The sequence below is a fragment of the Mauremys reevesii genome, linkage group 11 (genome assembly GCF_016161935.1).
Source record: "Mauremys reevesii isolate NIE-2019 linkage group 11, ASM1616193v1, whole genome shotgun sequence".
In the NCBI taxonomy this organism is placed as follows: Eukaryota; Metazoa; Chordata; order Testudines; family Geoemydidae; genus Mauremys; species Mauremys reevesii.
Window position 1 is genome coordinate 49,591,015 of NC_052633.1, and position 19,802 is coordinate 49,610,816.

The 19,802-nt window shown below is 43.3% G+C and overlaps 1 protein-coding gene across 7 annotated transcripts in view; it reads right to left on the reverse strand.

The window, feature by feature from the left end:
* The window catches only part of GALNT13 (polypeptide N-acetylgalactosaminyltransferase 13), a 369,936-nt gene that overhangs the window by 337,206 nt on the left and 12,928 nt on the right, over positions 1 to 19,802 (reverse strand). For 4 of the 7 annotated variants that reach the window (XM_039494892.1, XM_039494886.1, XM_039494894.1 and 1 more), the window contains exons 2-3: positions 293 to 401; positions 141 to 181 (exon numbers count right to left, since the gene is read on the reverse strand). The gene's annotated coding sequence lies outside the window, so the exon portion shown is untranslated. Of the gene's footprint in view, positions 1 to 140; positions 182 to 292; positions 402 to 14,421; positions 14,668 to 19,802 lie in introns of all 7 variants that reach the window. The other 3 variants (XM_039494889.1, XM_039494888.1, XM_039494890.1) reach the window with 3 other exon arrangements.

Below are 19,802 nucleotides of genomic sequence, written 5' to 3' on the forward strand. Positions count from 1 at the left end.
AGACCAGAGAGACTCACAGAAAATAGGGATATAACAAAACAATTTAGCAGCAGGATGGCAGATTAAATTCAGTTTTGACAAATGCAATGCATGTTGGAAAGAATAATCTGAACTACTTGTTCACATTGATGAGGTCTTACCTAAACCACTCAGCTCACTGTGGACAGCTCACTGAAAACATCTGTTCAGTGCCCAGTAGTAGTGGGGGAAAAAAGCAAAAGAGAATGTTAAAGATGTATAAAAAGTGAGACAGAAAATACTGAAGTTAAAATTTCCAATGATATAGCCGCACCTTGCCTCCTTTGGGGTCTTCGGATCTCATACAAGATGCAGTAGAAGTGGTCCAGGGACAAGCAGCATAAATAGCTAGAGGAATGGATAAACTGGACTCTCTGAAGCTACTGAAAAAAGATTAGCACTATTTAGTTTAGAGAGGTAGAAAGTAAAAACGGACATGACAGAGGCATATAAATATCAAATGGTATAATGTTTGGCAGGTGACAGCTCCTGTTTACCCTTTTTTAAAATCAAGAGCAAAGGAACATCCAATGAAAGTTAAGAGGCAAAAAGACCATGCAAAAGGTTTGTATGAAACTTGAAACCCACTCTAAATTAGGGTCAAGCAGCAAATTCAGGCCATGTTTTTGGGTTTAGGCCCCTTCTCTTCAAGACTAGTTTAAAATAACTGAACACTTTAAGTCATGGTAAGTCAAAAAATACCTGGCAGCATTACCCATTTTCCAAATCCTAGATCATATTTCAAACAATGATGCCACTAAGGATCTATTCCTTTGTTTAACAGTTAGCTATGCTCATCTCCAGTCACGATGAAACTTTTGAGAGTGGAAGCCTTCTTTGATATGCAAATTAACTCAATGTAAATTCCAGTGTACCCAAAACTCAGTAAAGATAATCTTTCCACTAGTCGAACAAGAGAATTTGTTGTCTTCACCTAAAGATAAAGGAGACTGTTCAGCTTTTGAAGGACTTCATTTAACAATAAAAATGTAGCTTGCAAAAGTATCGGTATCAAGCTTGCTAAACCATATTTAAATTGTGGGGTGGGGGAGTGTTAGATTGTTGATGGTGTGAACAGTGTAAAGGAAGGAATTTACAAAAGGGATGTTGAGGATGCTTAATGTGTAAATAGAAGGTTTACCTTTCTACTTTCAGAAAAGGTTGATACTTCCCAGACTGGTTGATGTACACCTGATGGACTTATTGGCTGCATGTTTAGGAACTTATTTGTTTAAGTATCTCAGGTAAATGGGTATATGCTAGAAATAAAAAGTTAGCATATCAGAACAGCAGAATTTTTTAGCTTTGTATTCTTTCATAAAGGCTTATGAAGATTTTAAAATAGGGCACATGGAGCTAAATGCAGCCAGATGCAAGCAGGTGCACCAGCATTGCAGGCACTGTGTAGAATTCAGCAATAGTTTGAGTGGCAAATTAATGTAGCTTTCACTAATTTGGCATTCTCTGGTCTGCAAAGCAAATATAACTTTTTCACTGATGGGGTCAGGAAAAGCAACTAACAGGAAGGTGTAAAGTAGACCGAACTTCTTGTGCCATATTGTGCTATTGATTTTTAAGTACAATGCCCTATTGATTCTAATGGAGAGTTCTGCTTTAAAAAAATTTTTTGACCCAATATGTGCCCCCTACTTTAACTTATACCCCAACCATACCCAGGATACCAAATTCTGCTTGAATTCTGTGGGTGCAACACTCCAGGGTTGAATTTGAGCCAACAGAATGCCAGATAAATGCATATTCACAAGACTATTCATAACCACCCACTTACCATTGCCCTGGTACAAATTACTCTGTTCCCTTTCTGTTATAGTTACAGAGGGGATGGAGTTGTTCCTTTACCCACCCCAGCCACTTTTTCCAGCTACTCAGGTTCCAACATGTAAACAGAACATCTGAGATTAAGAGAATATCCTGGGCCACTGTTCTTGGGGGGAGGGAGGTGAAGCCGAGGATTGGGGGAAATTAAGTTTTATGACATGTCAGATGGGAAAACTGTCAAGCCAGAATGAATGCTGAGGCCACAGCTACACAATATCTGTATTGTATATCTCCAGAAAGTTAAATTTGATTAAGATAGGAGATTATGTGTAAGGTTTAGAAAACTTTATTGTAGGTGGCCCTATAAACTGAGGGAATTTATGTATAGAACAATATCAGCAGATAATTTGATCAGCAGGCATAATTTAGATTAAGATATGGGCTATGTGTCATACTGCAAAAGTGAACTATTATGGCAGTGAATGGGTGCAGACTACATTATGGCAATGTATTTTGGTAACGTGACATCAGAGTGGTTCAGCAAAGATGTTTGTGACTCTGATAGTGTCTTGCTGAATCATTCGTGAAGTCAAAATAGAGAATTTTCTTGAAAAAATGAATCTATTACATTCCCCTCACATGTTTAACTACATGGAAATGAAGCTGAACAGAGAACAAAATGTAAATAGTTCTTGATTTATTCAGTGACTACAGAGTCTGACAAAGACAGAAAAGCTGTCAATCTTACGTTGCAGTATGCTGCAAGAAAGCCCCTAGCTATTGATGTTAAATTTACATTTAAGAAAAATAGTGACACTTGCACCATTGCAATCCGAGTATTTATGAAAACTGCAATGCCTAGAAAACTAGCACTTAGCTGATTTGTTTTTATTTTGTATAGAACTACTTGTAGAGACAGTTGATTGGTGTATTATTAGATTTAAATGAAGAGACAGATATAAGCATTTGGGGACTCTATAAAAATTCTCAGGAGAAGTGTAGTGGAATAATAAAGAGACAAATTTAATAATTTAAATGCTGTTTGTATGTGGCACAGACTAGTTAAGGCTCAGAGTCTCAACTGTGGAAATTGAATTGCATGGATGGGAAGGCAATTAGAGTAGTTAGTAGTTAACTTTTTATTACAGATGAATGAAAGTGTTGACAGTCTAAGTACTAAATCATAGGATGTCACATATTCTAGGCCAGGGAATATTGCAGAGATGAGGCAGTATAGGTTACGAGTTGCAGTAAGTAAACATATGATTAAAAAAATCATTACTTTAACTTATCAGTTCATTCCACTTGTTCAAACTTCAAGTTCTTGAGTTTGATCTAATACAAGCAGTAAATTGCTTCATATCTCTTAATTTTTATTCTTATCCTCTACTGTTCTACAGTTGATGATATTCATTTTTTAACCATAGTGATAAAGTACTATGGCTACAGTCACAAGAATTTTGAAAGTTTCTTTAATTTCAGTAATTTTTTACCACCACAAAAAGTAGTATTTCGGGGGTGGGAGGGGAGAGAGACATTCCCTTAAATAACTCTTGCTTCTATTTTCTGTCAGACCAGAAGAGAACTTTTATTTTGGGACCATTTCAAAATATTAAGTACAGACATACTGGAATTGCTCATTATCACCATAATTTCAGCAGTCTCTCCACTGCTACCATTATGGAAATTGCTAAAGGAGAAAACCAGAGTGGTGGTTGCAGTCTTAAGACCTAACCAAGTAATCACACCATTGTGTGTGGACCATTGCACCTGCACAGATCTCCATTGAACTCAGGTGGCTCCAAGCAGGTGAAAGGGCTCCCCTGTCTAGACCTGAGTATGGGAATAGGGCCTTAAATGGTTATTTAGATATATTTATCTGTGCACATTTACAACCAAAACACTCAAAGGAAATTAATGTGGCAAAAAAATGTAACGCACAATCAAGGCAAGAATTGAAACAACGGGGGGAAAAGAACCAAGACATTCTCAAAGCATCCAATCTGATCTTTAGTAGAGCTGGTCAGATATTAAAAGTTAGTATTTTGTTGAAAATCAATCAACAAAAGGGATTTTTAAAATGGAAGCATTTTCAATTGTTACAAGATTTTATCAGCTCTAATATTTATTTTTACAAGTATGTATAGAGTGCCCATCACTGTGCTCTCTTGTCCATTTGACATAGATTAGAATGCTATGATATCTTCCTCAGGGGCGGCTCTACAAAGTAGGCATGACTGCGGCGGGTCCCCTCTTCCCGCGGCTCCGGCATCCTGGGGAGGGCGGCATTTGGCTCCGGTGGAGCTCCCGCCGGCATGCCTGCGGCAGGTCCACCGGAGCCCGGGAGGAGCGGACCTGCGCCTGCGGAGCTCAACCGAGCGGCGGAAGACGGGACCCGCCGCAGTCATGCCTGCGGCAGGTCCGCTCGTCCCGGGCTCCGGTGGACCTGCCGCAGGCATGCAGCTCCACCGAGCCAAATGACGCCCTCCCCAGGATGCGCTGGTGCCTAGAGCCGCCCCTGATCTTCCCAAAATAGTTTGCAACCCTCTGATCAATTTTGCTAGGAGGATCCATTTGGCAGATGCTTATGGCACCCTTACTCTGTATATTGTCCCATTTTCTTCACAGCAACCTTAACTCTGGAAGCTAGCTGAGATTTGTGGTATAAGGTGGTCTCCATTCCCAGTGTGGAGAGTGGATGGATATCAAAATCTCTGTCCTACTCTATATCATTGTGGCTCATAGAGAAGGCAATCTTTAGTCCATAGAGGCAGGTGGAGGTAAAGGGGCATACTTATGATTAGTGGGGCAACAAGAAGAATTTTGAGGTTCATGGGATACAAGTAAGAAGAGAACAAAATTAAGGTTGGCGTGGTCACCTTGGGTCAGGTCTCCAGCTTGTGTAAATCAGCATAGCTCCATTGACTTCAGTGAAACAACAGCAATTACCACCAGCAGAGGATCAAGTACCTTGATTTATAGTTTCACATCACATTAGATAACAAATACTATTTTGCACTTCTCTAAGTGCTTTAAAACATTAATATATTAAGCTTCACACTGCCCTTGTGAGATAGTATTTCCCTATTATCCATATTTGGCAAATGAGGAAACTGCGGTAGAGAGGTTGAGTGTCTTGCTCGAGATCCCACAGGAAATCCTTGGCAGCACAAGGAATTGAACTCCTAACTTCCAAGCTTATGTTTTAGGCACAATAATAGCTTTTCTTCTGCTTTTGCCTCTATGACATGTGTGTTTAAATTGTCAGTCTTGACCATGTATTAAAATGGATTTCGCTAAACTTCTCCTGTTTAATCCTATGATCAAACTTTGCTAAATCTAATCTGTGCACTATGTGTCATGGATGACTAAGTGCTTGAGAAGTTGAAAGCCATAAAAGTCAGTTCTGAGTAATTCCTAAATAAATGTTAACGGATAGTTAAATGGTTAGTTTCTGGTTTCATTAAAATATTTGCAAAACTTTTACAAACACCCATCAATGAGACAAAAGAAAAAAGGGGCGGGGAGAGTAGTGATAGAAAGAATGGGGTGAGGAAAGAGTGCATGGAATTAGCAAAGTGAGAAAATGTTCAATATAAAGGTGAGACACAAATGGGAAGAGGAGAAAACAGGAGTGAGAGAGAGAAAATAAAACTACAGTGGAGAGGAATCAGTATTGGAAGAAAGTGAAGACAGAAAAAGTGAGGAAAAATCTGACCTTCCTGAAACACCAGCCAACGACACAGAGAGAGAGAGAGCTGTCTTCTGAAAAGATAATCAGGCATCAGGAAATAGCAGTAGAAAAATCAGGAAATCCCAAATTACCTGACCTAGATAGGAAAACTGAAAATTAAAATTAAAGGGGTCAAGAAGAGAAGGAGACATGGAAAAGGATTAAAAGGGAGTGCTGCTCTTTTTTGATGTTGATAGGCAAGGAATCTATGTCTCTTGCAGGAGTAACAATACCTTTGTACAAAAAAAAATTGGGTAGTATTTCTTAACTCCCCCTGAATCTATAGCTAACCATTCTAGTACAAAACACAATGGACAGAGGCAGGAGAAGATAATTCAGCATGGCTGGACAATGCTTAGAGGAGCTCTACATCCTAGCTCTTAAAAAAATTAAGCCCCCCAGACAAGACAGGGTGCGTAGAACCCTGGTTGACAGTAAATATTTCATTGGGCTGCACTCAATGTGCCACCTTTTGTATAGAATTTCCAGAAAAAGCCAACTGTCTATTTCTGATTGCAACAGGCAGAGCTATTAAGTGTAGAGAGTTTGGTCATAATTAAGAAAATCACTAGCCAGATTCAAAAGATAGGTTGAAGAATAGACAGTTTACACAGAATACGGTAGGTTTACAAGGCACAAATGACTCAGAAGCTATCAAATGAGAATAGTTCCTCTGACGTCCTGAGAAGACCCTGGTAGAGGCTTCTGTATATGCTTTAATAGGTTTGCAGTTCAACCTTGGTAGTGTATAGGAATTGGGTGGTATCCCTTTAAATAGCTGTAAGTCTTAGTGGTGTTCACTGTATTCTCTGTATTAGAAACCAGACAGAGCTGTAGTATGTAGGTAGATAGGCCTTGCACGTCATGTGTAGTTAGTACACACTGTTATTTGAACTCAGACGGGCCCAGCTGGGTTCTTCATATTACTATTATGTAAAGACACGACCGCTTTAAAATACTGCTTCTAAACTTCCATTTAACCAACATCATTTGTCAGACAACTTACCAGAAAATCTTAACAGGATAGTTTCCTCAATTACCAACCCTTTCATTTCCACACACAAAATACGGTGTAGAAGTTTTGCACATGTAACTCCTCTCTGGTGGAATTCTGCCCTGTAGGAAGCCTAACTGGCAGACTCAATTTTCATTGGTTATCTAGTTTGAAGACCATCTCCACTCCACTTCCTGCAGAGTTACAAACATTCAGTATATTTAATTTGGCTTGAATGTTGTGATGCTTGTGAATGGCACCATAGAATATACATATAATCCTATGTTCATTGAAGACAGTGGGAGATTTTCCATTGTCTTCAGTGGAACTGGGATCAAGGTCAGTATTTCCTGGGTGGATATGCAGCACTAGGGTTTGCAGCACAGTTATTGCAATGTGTTACCACAAAATACTAGTGGTATGGTGTACAGAGTATTTCACAATACCTTGTATTGTATTTATGTTGACTTTTTCAGAACACCAAAAAATAATTCATATAAAAAATTTAGGGCTCAGTTGTGAGCCAGCCTTATGCACCCACACTAGTATGTAAGGGAGCATGAGCCGCCCCCTTACACTGCTGCTTGGGCTACCTGCACATCATGAGGGCGGGAGGGTCGCGTGAAGCGGGGGAAGGCATGGCTGTAAATGAAGAGCAGCCTCCTAAGAAGCCACTACCCCCACTCCTGTCCAGGTCTTGGCTGCACTAGGAAGATAAATATCTCCTACACCTCACTCCCCTCCAAAGCAAAGGGGAGCAGGGACCAAATTGTGACAATCCCAGTTCAGTCTCTGCTCTGTTCCTGGGGTAGCACATATCTCAGAATAGATTGTAAGGGGCCAATTCAGGCCTTGATGAGGAAAGCAAGGAATGACAGCCACGTCACATCAATGACATTCTCATATAGTTTACAAATGACTTGAACATATTGACAAACTAAAAGCACTGAATACGACAAGGGAGAAGGGCTGAAACATCTGAAAAACGAAATCTAGGAAATGTTTCATATAGGAAAGGCACAAAGCCTGACTGCACTAAGGTTGAAGCAATTACTGAAGTGTCAGAGCCATACAACAAACAGAAAGTACACAGATTTCTAGGGATGGTGACAGCTCTTTTCTTTTTCATTCTACAAATATTCTTCGTAACTGTGCACTTGAGACAGCTATTACAGAAAGCTACAAAGCAGCATGCGAGAAGAGACTCAAGCAATTGAGATGTTGAAAGCACTTTTTTCCCCCACATAGATTTCAGAGCTGCAGTCAAGGTGACATTTGATGTTTCAAAGAGTGGCAGAGGAACGGCAATCACACTACAATGTCTTTCCTGTCACATACAGAACAGAACAGTAATTGACGTCTTATGGTTCTATTTAAATGTGGCCAAAGGATGGCTCAGAGTGTAATTTTTGGGGTTCCTCTCTATTCCAAGCCCACAGGATGCAAATAGTGTGCTCAGTGTACCATATCTTGAAGGCAAGCACTACAGGTACTTGCACCTCCAGAAGTTCTGCAGCCACTGCTCATCATCCCAAGTTTGCATTACAATGTGATCCCACCAGTCAGTAGGTATTTCTCTGGCTCAGATGTGGTACTCCATCCTTTGCAGCTGCTTCACGAAGGCCACCAACAACCTTGAATTGGTTCGATCTATGTCCTACAGCAATCTGCCCTTCAGGAAATTGTCATGTTCTGTGCAGCAATTCTTGCAGCTCTGCAAATACTGGAAGATCATGCGTCCTGTTCTTGCAAGGCACATGATGATAATGTAGCACTATGTGGGTTCTGTACTTCTGTCAAAGATTTTAGACAGCGAAAATTATGAAAATTGTGAAAATTATGGGATGAGATGGTATAGGATGGAGAAAACTGCATGATGGGAACTTGACCCTGCAGTCCCAGTCACCCCTGGGCTACTAATTTCTGTCCCATCATACCTTGCCAAAGCATCCTAAAAGACAGTATGCTGGATGGTGGTGAGTTGCACACTGGGATAACTACCCATGATGCACCTCACTATACATCGAAACAAGCACTCCTGCTGAATGTGCACCCATGACACAAGGAGCCAAGTATGCACATGCACAGTGATATACTGACTGTGACAGCTTTATACCAATGTAACTTGCATCACCAAAAGTTTGTAGTGTAGGCACACCTTAAAATTGCAAAATTAAGTTCTCTCATGTCAGGAAATAGCACAATAAAGGTTAGCTCTGCCCCTTTATGCTAATGTATTTCAGAACTGACTTCATTTACTATACGTTTTCTTTTCAACAAGCAACATGCCTTCCCTGGATGCAATTCACAGAATGAGGGAATGTGTTATCCAGTTATGTAGTCACTATGTTCCAGCAAATGTTCATTATTGCTCTATATTGTTATACTCAGGGTGTGATTTTCAAAATCACTCAGCATTGATCTAACACTGCTCCCACTGAAGTTACACATTTGAAAGACCACTCAATCCTCATAGTAGTATCTGATATAAGATAGTGTGAATTTCGTATCAGTAAAATTGCTTGTCTCTTTGGTACTTGTATATCCATTATCATAGTATCTGAGCACTCACAGTTTAAGGTACTTGTCCTGACAACTGTTCCTATCCATTATCCCCATTTTACAGACAGGGAGTTGAGACAGACATCAAGTGAGTTGCCCTAGGCCGCACAGGCAGTTACAAGATACAAAATAGTACATAATTATAAAAGTTGCAGGAAAAAAAATGTACTGTATATTGAGAATATTTTGGGGTTGTGCAGTTAAACTCCACAGTAATGCATACATATAGGGGAGAGTTAAAACTGTGTATACCAATAACTTTCACTTTTGAGGTTTCAGTTCTTTAACTGGCACCTTAACATTTCCCCTGATCTACATTTTCTGTATGCAATTTGACAGGGTTAGTTGGAGCTGCTCTCTAGGATTGAGCAGTTATTCTGGCTTGAAAATAGCACCTATAAATTCCATAATCTGGAACAATTTGGCTGGACAGCACCAGACCATGCCCATATGTTTTAGGAAAGCCCACAACAAGGGGACTCTCCTGGAAACCTTAATAATTGCTCAGCTGGGGAAGGTGTTTTTGATCTTCCTAGTTATGGCTCTGCTAGTCACAATGTGGCTCCTGTTTGGGCTTTCTACACAATAGGCAGTAACATTCCTTCCGCACCCCTCTTGAGAAGCCCTTGCCCCAGATCCTGGGTAACTTGAAAGATACAGGAGTCTGCTTCACTCAGTCCTTGTGTGAGGTCATCGCTTCATCCCCTGCATATCTTCACTGTGTCATCACACATAGCAGATCTGTTCCTTAGCTTCACGATCTATGAGTGGGATTTACAAGAGCACACAGCAGCATTTTAACATGCCTTGTTGGTCGTGGCACAGCTCAGCACTCTAAAAAACCACCTCAATGAGGGGCATAGCTCCCAGTGCTGGGGCACTGTTTACACTGGTGCTTTACAGCTGTCAAACAGATAGTTAAGGGTTAATACCTCTTTTACCTGTAAAGGGTTAAGAAGCTCAGTAAACCTGGCTGACACCTGACCAGAGGACCAATAAGGGGACAAGATACTTTCAAATCTTGGCAGGGGGAAGTCTTTGTTTGTGCTCTTTGTTTTGGGGGTTGTTCGCTCTTGGGACTAAGAGGGACCAGACATCAATCCGGGCTCTCCAAATCTTTCTGAATCAGTCTCTCATGTTTCAAACTTGTAAGTAATAGCCAGGCAAGGTGTGTTAGTCTTAATTTTGTTTTCTCAACTTGTAAATGTTCCTTTTTTGCTGAGAGGATTTTACCTCTGTTTGCTGTAACTTTGAACCTAAGGCTAGAGGGGGTTTCTCTGGGCTATAGGAATCTGATTACCCTGTAAAGTATTTTCCATTCTGATTTTACAGAAATAATTTTTACCTTTCTTTCTTTAATTAAAAGCTTTCTTTTTAAGAACCTGATTAATCTGGACTCACCAGGAATTGGTGGGGGATGGGAGGGGGGATGGTTAAATTCTCCTTGTGTTAAGATCCAAGGGGTTAGATCAGTGTTCACCAGGAACTTGGTAAAAAAGCCTCTCAAGGCTGCCCAGGGAGGGGAAGGTTTTGGGGGGACAGAAAGTGATCCAGACACTGAAATTTCTGGATGGTGGCAGTGTTACCAGATCTAAGCTAGTAATTAAGCTTAGAAGTGTCCATGCAGGTCCCCACATCTGTACCCTGAAGTTCAGAGTGGGGGAGGAACCTTAACAGCACAGCAACTTGCTGCGCTCAGGGGGTGGGAGGGTGGGTTTCACACCCAAGTGAGAAAGTTGCAGTGCTGTTAATTGCCAGTGTAGACAAGCCCTAGACAAATGCCATCCTACATATTCAGCAGTAAGTGTTACACGTGCTCAGTATGTGATTTCAAAGGTTCATAATCAACCCTAAACCAATTTTCCTCAGGAAAAATTCAAATTCACATAACCCAGGGATGACTACTTCCTTGCCACTTTTAAATTTTCAACCAGCCTTGAGATCAGCAAAGTTCTTTTAAAAAAATGCAACAGCTTTTTTATAAAGGGGAAGCATTTATTCCCCGCCCCCCTCATTTTCAAGAACACGTATACAAATTTTGATCACCTTTACAATCAGTCACCTTTGAACAGAAACCAAGCATGGAAAACTTCAGTCTGATAGCTGCAAGTTTCAGAAAGTTATGTGCAACTGAAAATAGGCTTTAGAATGGAATGCATTATGCAGTTTTTGCTGTTGCCTCTGCTATGTGAAGATATACTCACTGTTACCTTTTAACCACACCTGCACCTCATTCTCCTGCGTCAGGACCTGCTCTATGCACCAGCGCTCCAAGCATGTGCTTGGGGTGGCACTTTCCAAGAGGCGGCACTCTGGCTCCCCCCCCTTTTTTTTTTGCGCTTGGGGCGCAAAGAGTTAGCCCTGAGCAGAGGTGAGCTGCAGCGGTGGGGGGGTGCGGGGAGGGCCACAGGAAGTAACCCTGGGGGGGCACGCAGAGGAACCGCTCCCCCCGAGCTCACCTCTGCTTCACTGCCGCCTGCTCCCCCGAGTGTGCCGCAGCTCCCTTCTTCCCCCTCCCTCCCAGGCTTACCACGCCTATCAGCTGTTTTGTGCCAAGCCTGGGAGGGAGTGGGGAGAAGTGGAGCGGCGGCAGCATGCTCAGGGGAGCAGGCGGAGTGGAGGTGAGCTGTGGTGGTGGGGGGTGCAGGGAGGGACACAGGAAGTAACCCTGGGGGGGGTCAGAGGAACCACTCCCCCCCAGTTCACCTCCTCCTCCCCCGAGAGCGCCGCTGCTCTACTTCTCCCTCCTCCCTCCCAGGCAAGCCTGGGAGGCAGAGGTAGGAGGGGAAATGTGGCACGCCCAGGGGAGGAGGCAGGGCCGGGGATTTGGCAAAGGGGTTGGAATGGGGCAGAGGAAAATTTTTTTGCTTGGGGTGGCAAAAAACTTGGAGCCAGCCCTGTCTGCTTGGTCTGTCAATTACCCTCTGTGAGAGCCTTTGGGGATCACCCTCCTTGGATTGGATCTCATGATCCATGACCCACTACAGCAGAGGTTCTCAAACTTTTTGGTGACCTCAGAGTGCAGCCACCATCTCTTGCTGGGGGCTGCTCTCACAATTTTTCCTAAAATACTGAGTTAACTTTAGGAAAAAACAAGTAAATCCACACAAATACATACCAAAATCATTGTCATGTATTTATGTAGGGTGGGGTTTTTTTTTTCCTTTTGCAGACTTAATAAAAATGTACAGCCCTGGATGAGGAGGTGGGCACTGGGGCAGGCAGCGAGGGCCAGGGTGATGGGGGGTGAGATTGGGGCCAGAGCCTGCCACTGTGTGGCCAGGGAATGGAGCCTGAAACCCCATGGCAGAAGCCTGCCATCCACCACCCAAGGGTGGAACCCAGACCCCACTGACCCCAAGACAGTGAGGAACTCACTGGCTGCCTGCTCCTCCAGCTTTTGTCTCTCCAGAGGGGGCGGGGCCCAGCCACTACAGAAGGCCACCCCTCCCCCCCCATCATAGCCCAGGCAGCTGTGGCTGCAAGAAAAGCACCTGGTGGTCGCCTTTGAGAAACACTGCACTAGCCTGACAGAGTGGGTGGCTCTGGGTAGGCTGACCAGACAGCAAGTGTGAAAAATTGGGACAGAGGGGTGTGTGTGTGGGTGGGGGGGGGGGGGGAGTAATAGGAGCCTATATAAGAAAAAAGCCCCAACTATCAGGACTGTCCCTATAAAATTGGGACATCTGGTCACCTTAGCTCCAGGACCTGACCTTCATGTAGCCTGCACAACCCTGAATATCAGCTACCTGCTTGTTTATTCTCCTCTGGTATGGAAGGCAGGGTGAACATCCTAGCAGTCAGCAGTTCTCCTTTAAAATGAGCTTTATTAAAGAGTAAAAAGCATAGAGAGAAACACTTACAATGTACTTTACTACAGGATATTTCCTATTACGTTACAGAAGAAAGAGATACAGGTTAGGTCACTTCATGTCTCGAGACCAGGGCCTGCTCCAGACCCCAGCGCGCCAAGCAGGCGCGTGGGGCAGCATTGTCTCGGCAGGGCGGCATTTGGGGACTTCCGCAGTCATGCCTGGAGGTCCACGAGCGGCCCTGGGACGAGGCATGACTGCGGAGGGTCCTTTCTTCCCGTGGCTGGGCTCGAGCTCCGCCAGGCAGGCGGCGGCTGGGCTGCGCTGGTGCGCGGGATGGGATGGCTCGCAGGCATGCTCCACCGGAGCCGCGGAACCAGCGCACCCGCCACCGGAGCCGCGGAAACAGCGCACCCGCCACAGACACTTCTGCCCCGGCCGCGGGACCGGGGAAGGGCGGCGAGCGCGCTGCCCTGCTTGGGGCAGCGTAATTTCTAGAGCCGCCCCTGCTCGAGACACACTTAGCTTCTGGTCTCCTAGTTAGCTAAACAGCACCCTTTGTTCTTCCCTGAATCCATGTCTCTCTCAAGAAGTTCATCTATGTGCATACTCAAAGTTTTGTTGTTTTTACGAATTCTGTCAGAAAGCAGATTTGGAGCCTAGAGCTGAGACTTGTTTATTCAAGAAACAAAGCTTTGATAAACGAAATTATTTCAGTAGAAATCAAAATAGTTCATAATTAGATCCATTTGGAGAACAAAAACAATAAGATGTGACCTCCATGACAAGTGGACTATACAGGCACTTTCACTTAGGCCAGTAACAACCTGTTCAAAATTTACCTTTAAGAATCTGTGGGACAGGTTCACGGTCATGGTGTGGGAGGAAATGATCCAAGGGGGAAATGTTCTCAGGCAAAAACCTACTATGTTACACTATGAACTGTTCAAGTCAATACATTATTCACCACGCAATATTGAATGAACAAATGTATTAAATCATGATCTGTTCATATATCAAACAGGAAGGAGGACTATGATCCCCAAATAAGTTACTTGCAATGATTTATTTGACCCACTTTAGCCAGCACATGAAGAGAGCTCTATAGCTCTTACAGGAGCAAAAAAGATTGAAAATCTAGAGCTCACTTCACTAGAGCTTAACAGTGTTTGTGAACTAGGTCATTCTATCAAATGTGTTTTTGGTAGACCTCCTCCTCCCCAGGAACCTGAGCAACATGCTATTGTAGTCTCTCCCCAGTTTGGGGCTACATATTTCATATTTTCCCTCTGACCTTGCGCCTGAATCTAGCTCTTCATATATAGCAGAGTAATGAACTACTTCCACTTAGCTCCAGGCTTGTTGATATTAAATGCATCTTTGAAGCAGAAAGACTGCACCCACCCACATTAAACTGAGAATAAAAAAAAAGAGCTGCATTTTATGTAGTCCCAAACCAAAATTACATGGAAGCTCCTAACAAACATCTCCCTCATGCTCCTGCTATATGAACACCTTCTTACCAGGTTTTCCTTTCCTTGTCACATCAGTGGGTTTAGGGGGAGACTACTTGGAGAATTCTCTTTTCTGTCTCATGTTCTCTTTGATTCTTCCACTACCACCATCTAGCATTTCCTGTTCAACAACTCCTTCAATTCTTGGTCCAAGGTCCCTTCAGCTCCTTTCACTACCATAGGTTTGAAGCTCTTTAATACCTATGGCACAAATTCAGGCCTGAACCCCGATTCTCATTCTGGTTTAGATGATCTCTGCACAACAAAAAGAGGAGGAAGCAAAGTTTCAGGCTGGCCCCAGAGGAAATTTAAACCAGTCTCAGGGCTACTTTAATTTACACCTGGTTGCCTGTAACCCAAAAAGGCTGATTCTGAGTGCCTGGATAGCTGAAGTGCAGTAGCACTTCTGCCACATCTCTTCCCCTGACCAGGCCCCTTCTACAAGAGGGCTACAAGGAGGCATGGCAGAGAGCCATTATGCCAGTTCTATGCCATGTGGCAACGCTCCCCTATACCAGGGGATTTCCCCTAGTGGCTGAATCCAGTTTTTATGCCACTAGAGCAGTATAAGGGAGCTATAATACAATGGAGAATCTGACCACCAGTATAAGTTTTTTGTTTTTTTCCCCTCCCCTCCTGCTGCTGATAGCTCATCTCAATTGATTAGACTCTTCCTGTTGGGATGTGTCCCTGCCAGCAGGTAGAGGATCTTGGGGGACAATTACTGCACTGGTGGGGTGCAAAATAAACTTTAAGAAAATGCAAAAACAGGGAAAATTCAATAGTGAGGGGTATGGGGTTTGTTAAGGTAGAGGTTTCTTTTGGTGAAAAATATAGGGGGTTTCAATAGTGGGGTACAATACAGTGGGTAAACAATTAACAGTGAAGTAACAGGTAGCTAACAATTTCTATGTAAAAAGGTGTCACAGCAGCATATAACCAACTAACAGTTATGGAAAAATATGTTAAATAAACAATTTTAGGTAAATGTGTCACAGTGGTGTAAATGTAGAATGTGAGGTGTATCAGAGAGGGAAAAGTAACCAATGGGGTTTTGTGCTAGACTTCAGCAATACAATTGAGGTTTGGCAGTAGGAGCACAGAGACACAGACACAGAGAACAAACAGGCTGTAAGTTTAAGCAGCAAGGACTTCTGGGAAGTTCAGAGGGTGATGCAGACGTGGGGGAAAAAGCAGCAAAAACCTTTTCTAACTTAATCAAACTTATATAAAATGACAAGCAGCTTATACAAAGTAACAAAACAGATACAGAATACAACCAGGCAATGGCTTTTTAAATCTATCTTAACCAATGACTAGGCAAAACAACAAATATCACAATTCTAAACAAACTATAACAAGCAGCTATATGGAGCAACAAAACAACGAACTATAGCAAGGCAGGTGAGACTTACAAGCTTTACAATCTTAACAAACTATGACTTATCAAACTAAGGAAAAAAACAAAACCTATGGTGCACCTTATGCTATGGGGAAGTTAGAGGGCAGAGTGGTATGTGCCCAGAATACAGCTCCCAAGGCAGCCCCCAAGGAAGCTAAGGGATGGTGGCTGCAGCAGTGGATACAGCTGAAAGCAGAGTGAGCCCGAGGCAAAGCCCACAGGAGCAGAGCTTAGCAGCGGCACAAACTTATTTTTTAGAGTTTGAGAGGTTTTAAGACACAGACCAAGGTTTAGCTTGAGTCTGTGTGCTGGGGAGACAACCAGCAGCTAAAATAATAAAAAGTACAGAAAGTTTCACAGAGGGATTCTTACCAGCCCCCAAGGCAGCAGCAAAGGCAGAAGCAGGCACAGTAGCAGCATCAGAGGCTGCAGAGAGGACTCAATTCGTTCACAATAATCAGGAGATCTCCAGGCAAAATTCGTTGTTCGTGGGAGGGGAGTTTAAAAATGGGGGTACGCTCAAAAATAAAACGAGAGCGGAGAAAGGAACCCCCAGAACCCCTGGCTGATCAGACCAGGCAGCAATGCAGGAATCTTTCTGCAGTTTGATCAGAAAATGTCTGGTTATAAAGACAGACTCAGGCAGCTTCCCACCAGTAACTCTGATTGGTTCCCCTTCTTACAGGCAGGGAAAAAACTGCAGGTAACCACAGAGGCAAGTCTGGGCAGAGTCCTGTGCAATAGGTGACTCAAAAGCACATAAGGTCTATGACTCATGCCCAGGATCTTAAAAAACACAATAGGTCTTGCAGCTCTGGACATTGCCTACCCTACACCAAGCCCAGGTTTAACAAGGTGATAACAGGACTAACCCTTTGAACAGGGCAGTGGTCCCACTTAGCACGCAGCACAAGTGGCCCTCCCTTTCAGAAGGGCAGAGGCCCTGGTAAACAACTTAACAGCCAGGGAGGGGCGGCCACAGGAGGAGAACAAAAACAAAATGGAGTAGGGGGACAGCAGTAAGAAACAAAATGGAGCTGTAACAGACAGTATGCATACAGAGAACATGAAAAGGTGGAAGTATGTAGAACTATCTCCTGTCTGTGTGTTCCATTCTATGCATCTGAAGAAGTGGGCTGTAGCCCACAAAAGCTCATGCTGAAATAAATTTGTTAGTCTAAGGTGCCACAAGTACTCCTGTTCTTTTTGCAGTATATGCTGGTACTGTATTCACTTCAGCCAAGAACTTTCCTTTGATTTGTGGGGCTCCTCTGTCTGGCTGACATTATGAAATTGGAAAGCTCCCTTTTACACTTTTAACCAAAGCTTCCACAAGCCCAGTGCATTAGAAGTATCTAGAATTCCTGGCATCTAGACTTTTTTTTTTAAGTCTGACAACTGCTTACTGCAATTCTAGTTCATTAGTGCTCAGAATAACTATCCTTCAAAATAGTAGATCTTTATTGGGCTGTATTAAAAAATAGACAAAATATTTAGAATTAACTGAAGCAATAAAGCAATGGTTTATTAGTATTAATTTGTTTCCAGTTTAGTAGAATTTAACTTATAATAAAGGTTTTATGGACAGTCTAGTGTTGCCAAGTTTGTTTTTTAACTTTAGGAAAACAAGCAAAGCGAGGCACTTAAAGTTGTATTTAGAAGTACAATTTATAAATGTAAACATACGTTATACATCACTGAAACAACAACATTTTCCATTTATTGAGCTAAATAAAGCAAAATATTTATTTTGGTAATGGGCTTTTCCACAAAACAAGACATTATGAATAAGTCACCATCTCTGATATAAGATCTGCTTTAATGTGATTACTCTCTGAAGACTAGTGTGTCTGTTGAGTTTTGGTTTTGCGCCTCTCAGCTATAGATGCAAGTTTTCACTAATCAAGCAAGAAAACATAAGCTTTCCAATCTCTTCTGAAGTCATTTTTCCCCTCCTTCGCCATTATGCCTCAAGTACCAGCCTAAAACCACCAAACCCTCAGGGAGTCATGCTGATGGCTATTAGAAGTAATTACTCTCTAGCCATTGGCAGCACCAATGAATTTCAGATCATTGGCCAGAGGACTCCCTCTTGAAAGTTATGAGAAGTGCTCCTGCCTAACAGAGACTGATGAATGTGCAGCATCTGTGATGCTCCCGGTCCCAGAAATATGAGACTAAGCACTGTCTTGAACATGTGACTACAGCACTGCAATGTGTTACTACTTTGTCAGAAGACAGGTATTCCCTATATTTAAAATGGGCTTGTGTCTTCCTAGCAGTAATGCCATAACCTGTCGTTAAAAGAATAATTTTAAAGGACCTCCTCTTACACACACACAGCTTAGTACGAGCTGAGAAAGAAAGCATTCCTCATGAATGATGAAATTCCTTGATCCACCCTGGAAAACCTGCTTTTCTGTTTTTGTTTATGGAAAACCTATGAAATATAAACTCCAGAGATTCTGGGGAACTAGGTACATGGCATAAAGGCAGTGCCCTGTCCCAGCCGGAGCTCTGCAGGAATGCAGTCATTGTGCGTGGAATCTGTCATAGGAACAACAGAATTGGTCAAAAATGGAGCTCCATTCTTAATTCTGAATTTCCTGGCTGTGCATTTTAATTAAGACCCATATGGGATGTTTACATAATTTAATTCTTATAATTTAATACAATTGTCATCCTTTATGAATGTGTGTTCTATTTCTGAGCAGTGAAGGACAAGTAAACTCCCAGGGACAGACAAGTTTGCAGAACTATATCCTCTACAGTTTATACATCAAGTCCTCAGGTGCACAAAATCTAGAACAAAAGAAATACCATTTAAAAAAGTTCTCTAGGTGTTTAACTAGTGTAACTAAAGCATTATCACTATTTTGAAATGCCCTCATGTTTGTCCTCTGATAAAAAGTCTCTTCAGGTATTTGTTCTCCCTACTAGAGAGAAATAAATATCTAATAAAATAATAAATTCTCTGCCACATCTTGCCTGAAATGGGGGTAGGAACACTAGGGGATGTTGATTTTGTGAAGTGAAATATGTTTTGGTTCATCTCAGGTTTTTAAGGTGGTTACCAGGGGCGGCTCTAGGCACCAGCGGGCCAAGCACCCGCTTGGGGCGGCATCCTGGGGAGGGCGGCATTTGGCTCCGGTGGAGCTCCCGCCGGCATGCCTGCGGCAGGTCCACCGGAGCCCGGGACGAGCGGACCTGCCGCAGGCATGTCTGCGGCGGGTCCCGTCTTCCCGCGGCTCCGGTTGAGCTCCCGCAGGCATGACTGCGGCAGGTCCGCTAGTCCCGGGCTCCGGTGGACCTGCCGCAGGCATGCCGGCGGGAGCTCAACCGGAGCCAAATACCGCCCTCCCCAGGATGTTGGAGCCGCGGGAAGAGGGGACCCGCCGCGGGACTGGGGAAGGGCGGCGCAGCGCTCCGCGCTGCTTGGGGCAGCCTGATTTGTAGAGCCGCCCCTGGTGGTTACCATTCCTGTTTTGGTGTTTTACAGAAAAGTAAACACCCATCACATTTGAAGGTGGAAAATGCCATTTTCCTGTGAAAAGCTGACAGTTTTGCCACATAGAAGTTTCAGAATTTGGACCAGGGTAGGATTTTATTTTTTTGGCCATGGAAGTCCAGTTTCAGAAAATGCAAGTTTTCCCCCTTGATCAAGTACAGAAATCTTGCAAAAACTCATGAAAATCTCAGTTCTTGCACATCAGCAGCTTATGAGGCAAAAATGGATAGCTTCACACACAGCTCTCAATTCATTATTGGTCTCAGGCTTCATGCCACACACACAACTGACAGTTTCTGCTGCAGAGAACCCTTGGCTTGAACTAGCCTGTGGCAGACTGGGCACCCCAGCACCCCTTTGTGGCAGGGGCAGGATGGGGTGCTGGCCCCTCACCACTCTCAACTCCTTACGTTCACCTCCCTGCGGGTGGTCAATGACGGCCTCTTGGTCTTCCTCTCTACTATCACCCGTCTGGCGCAA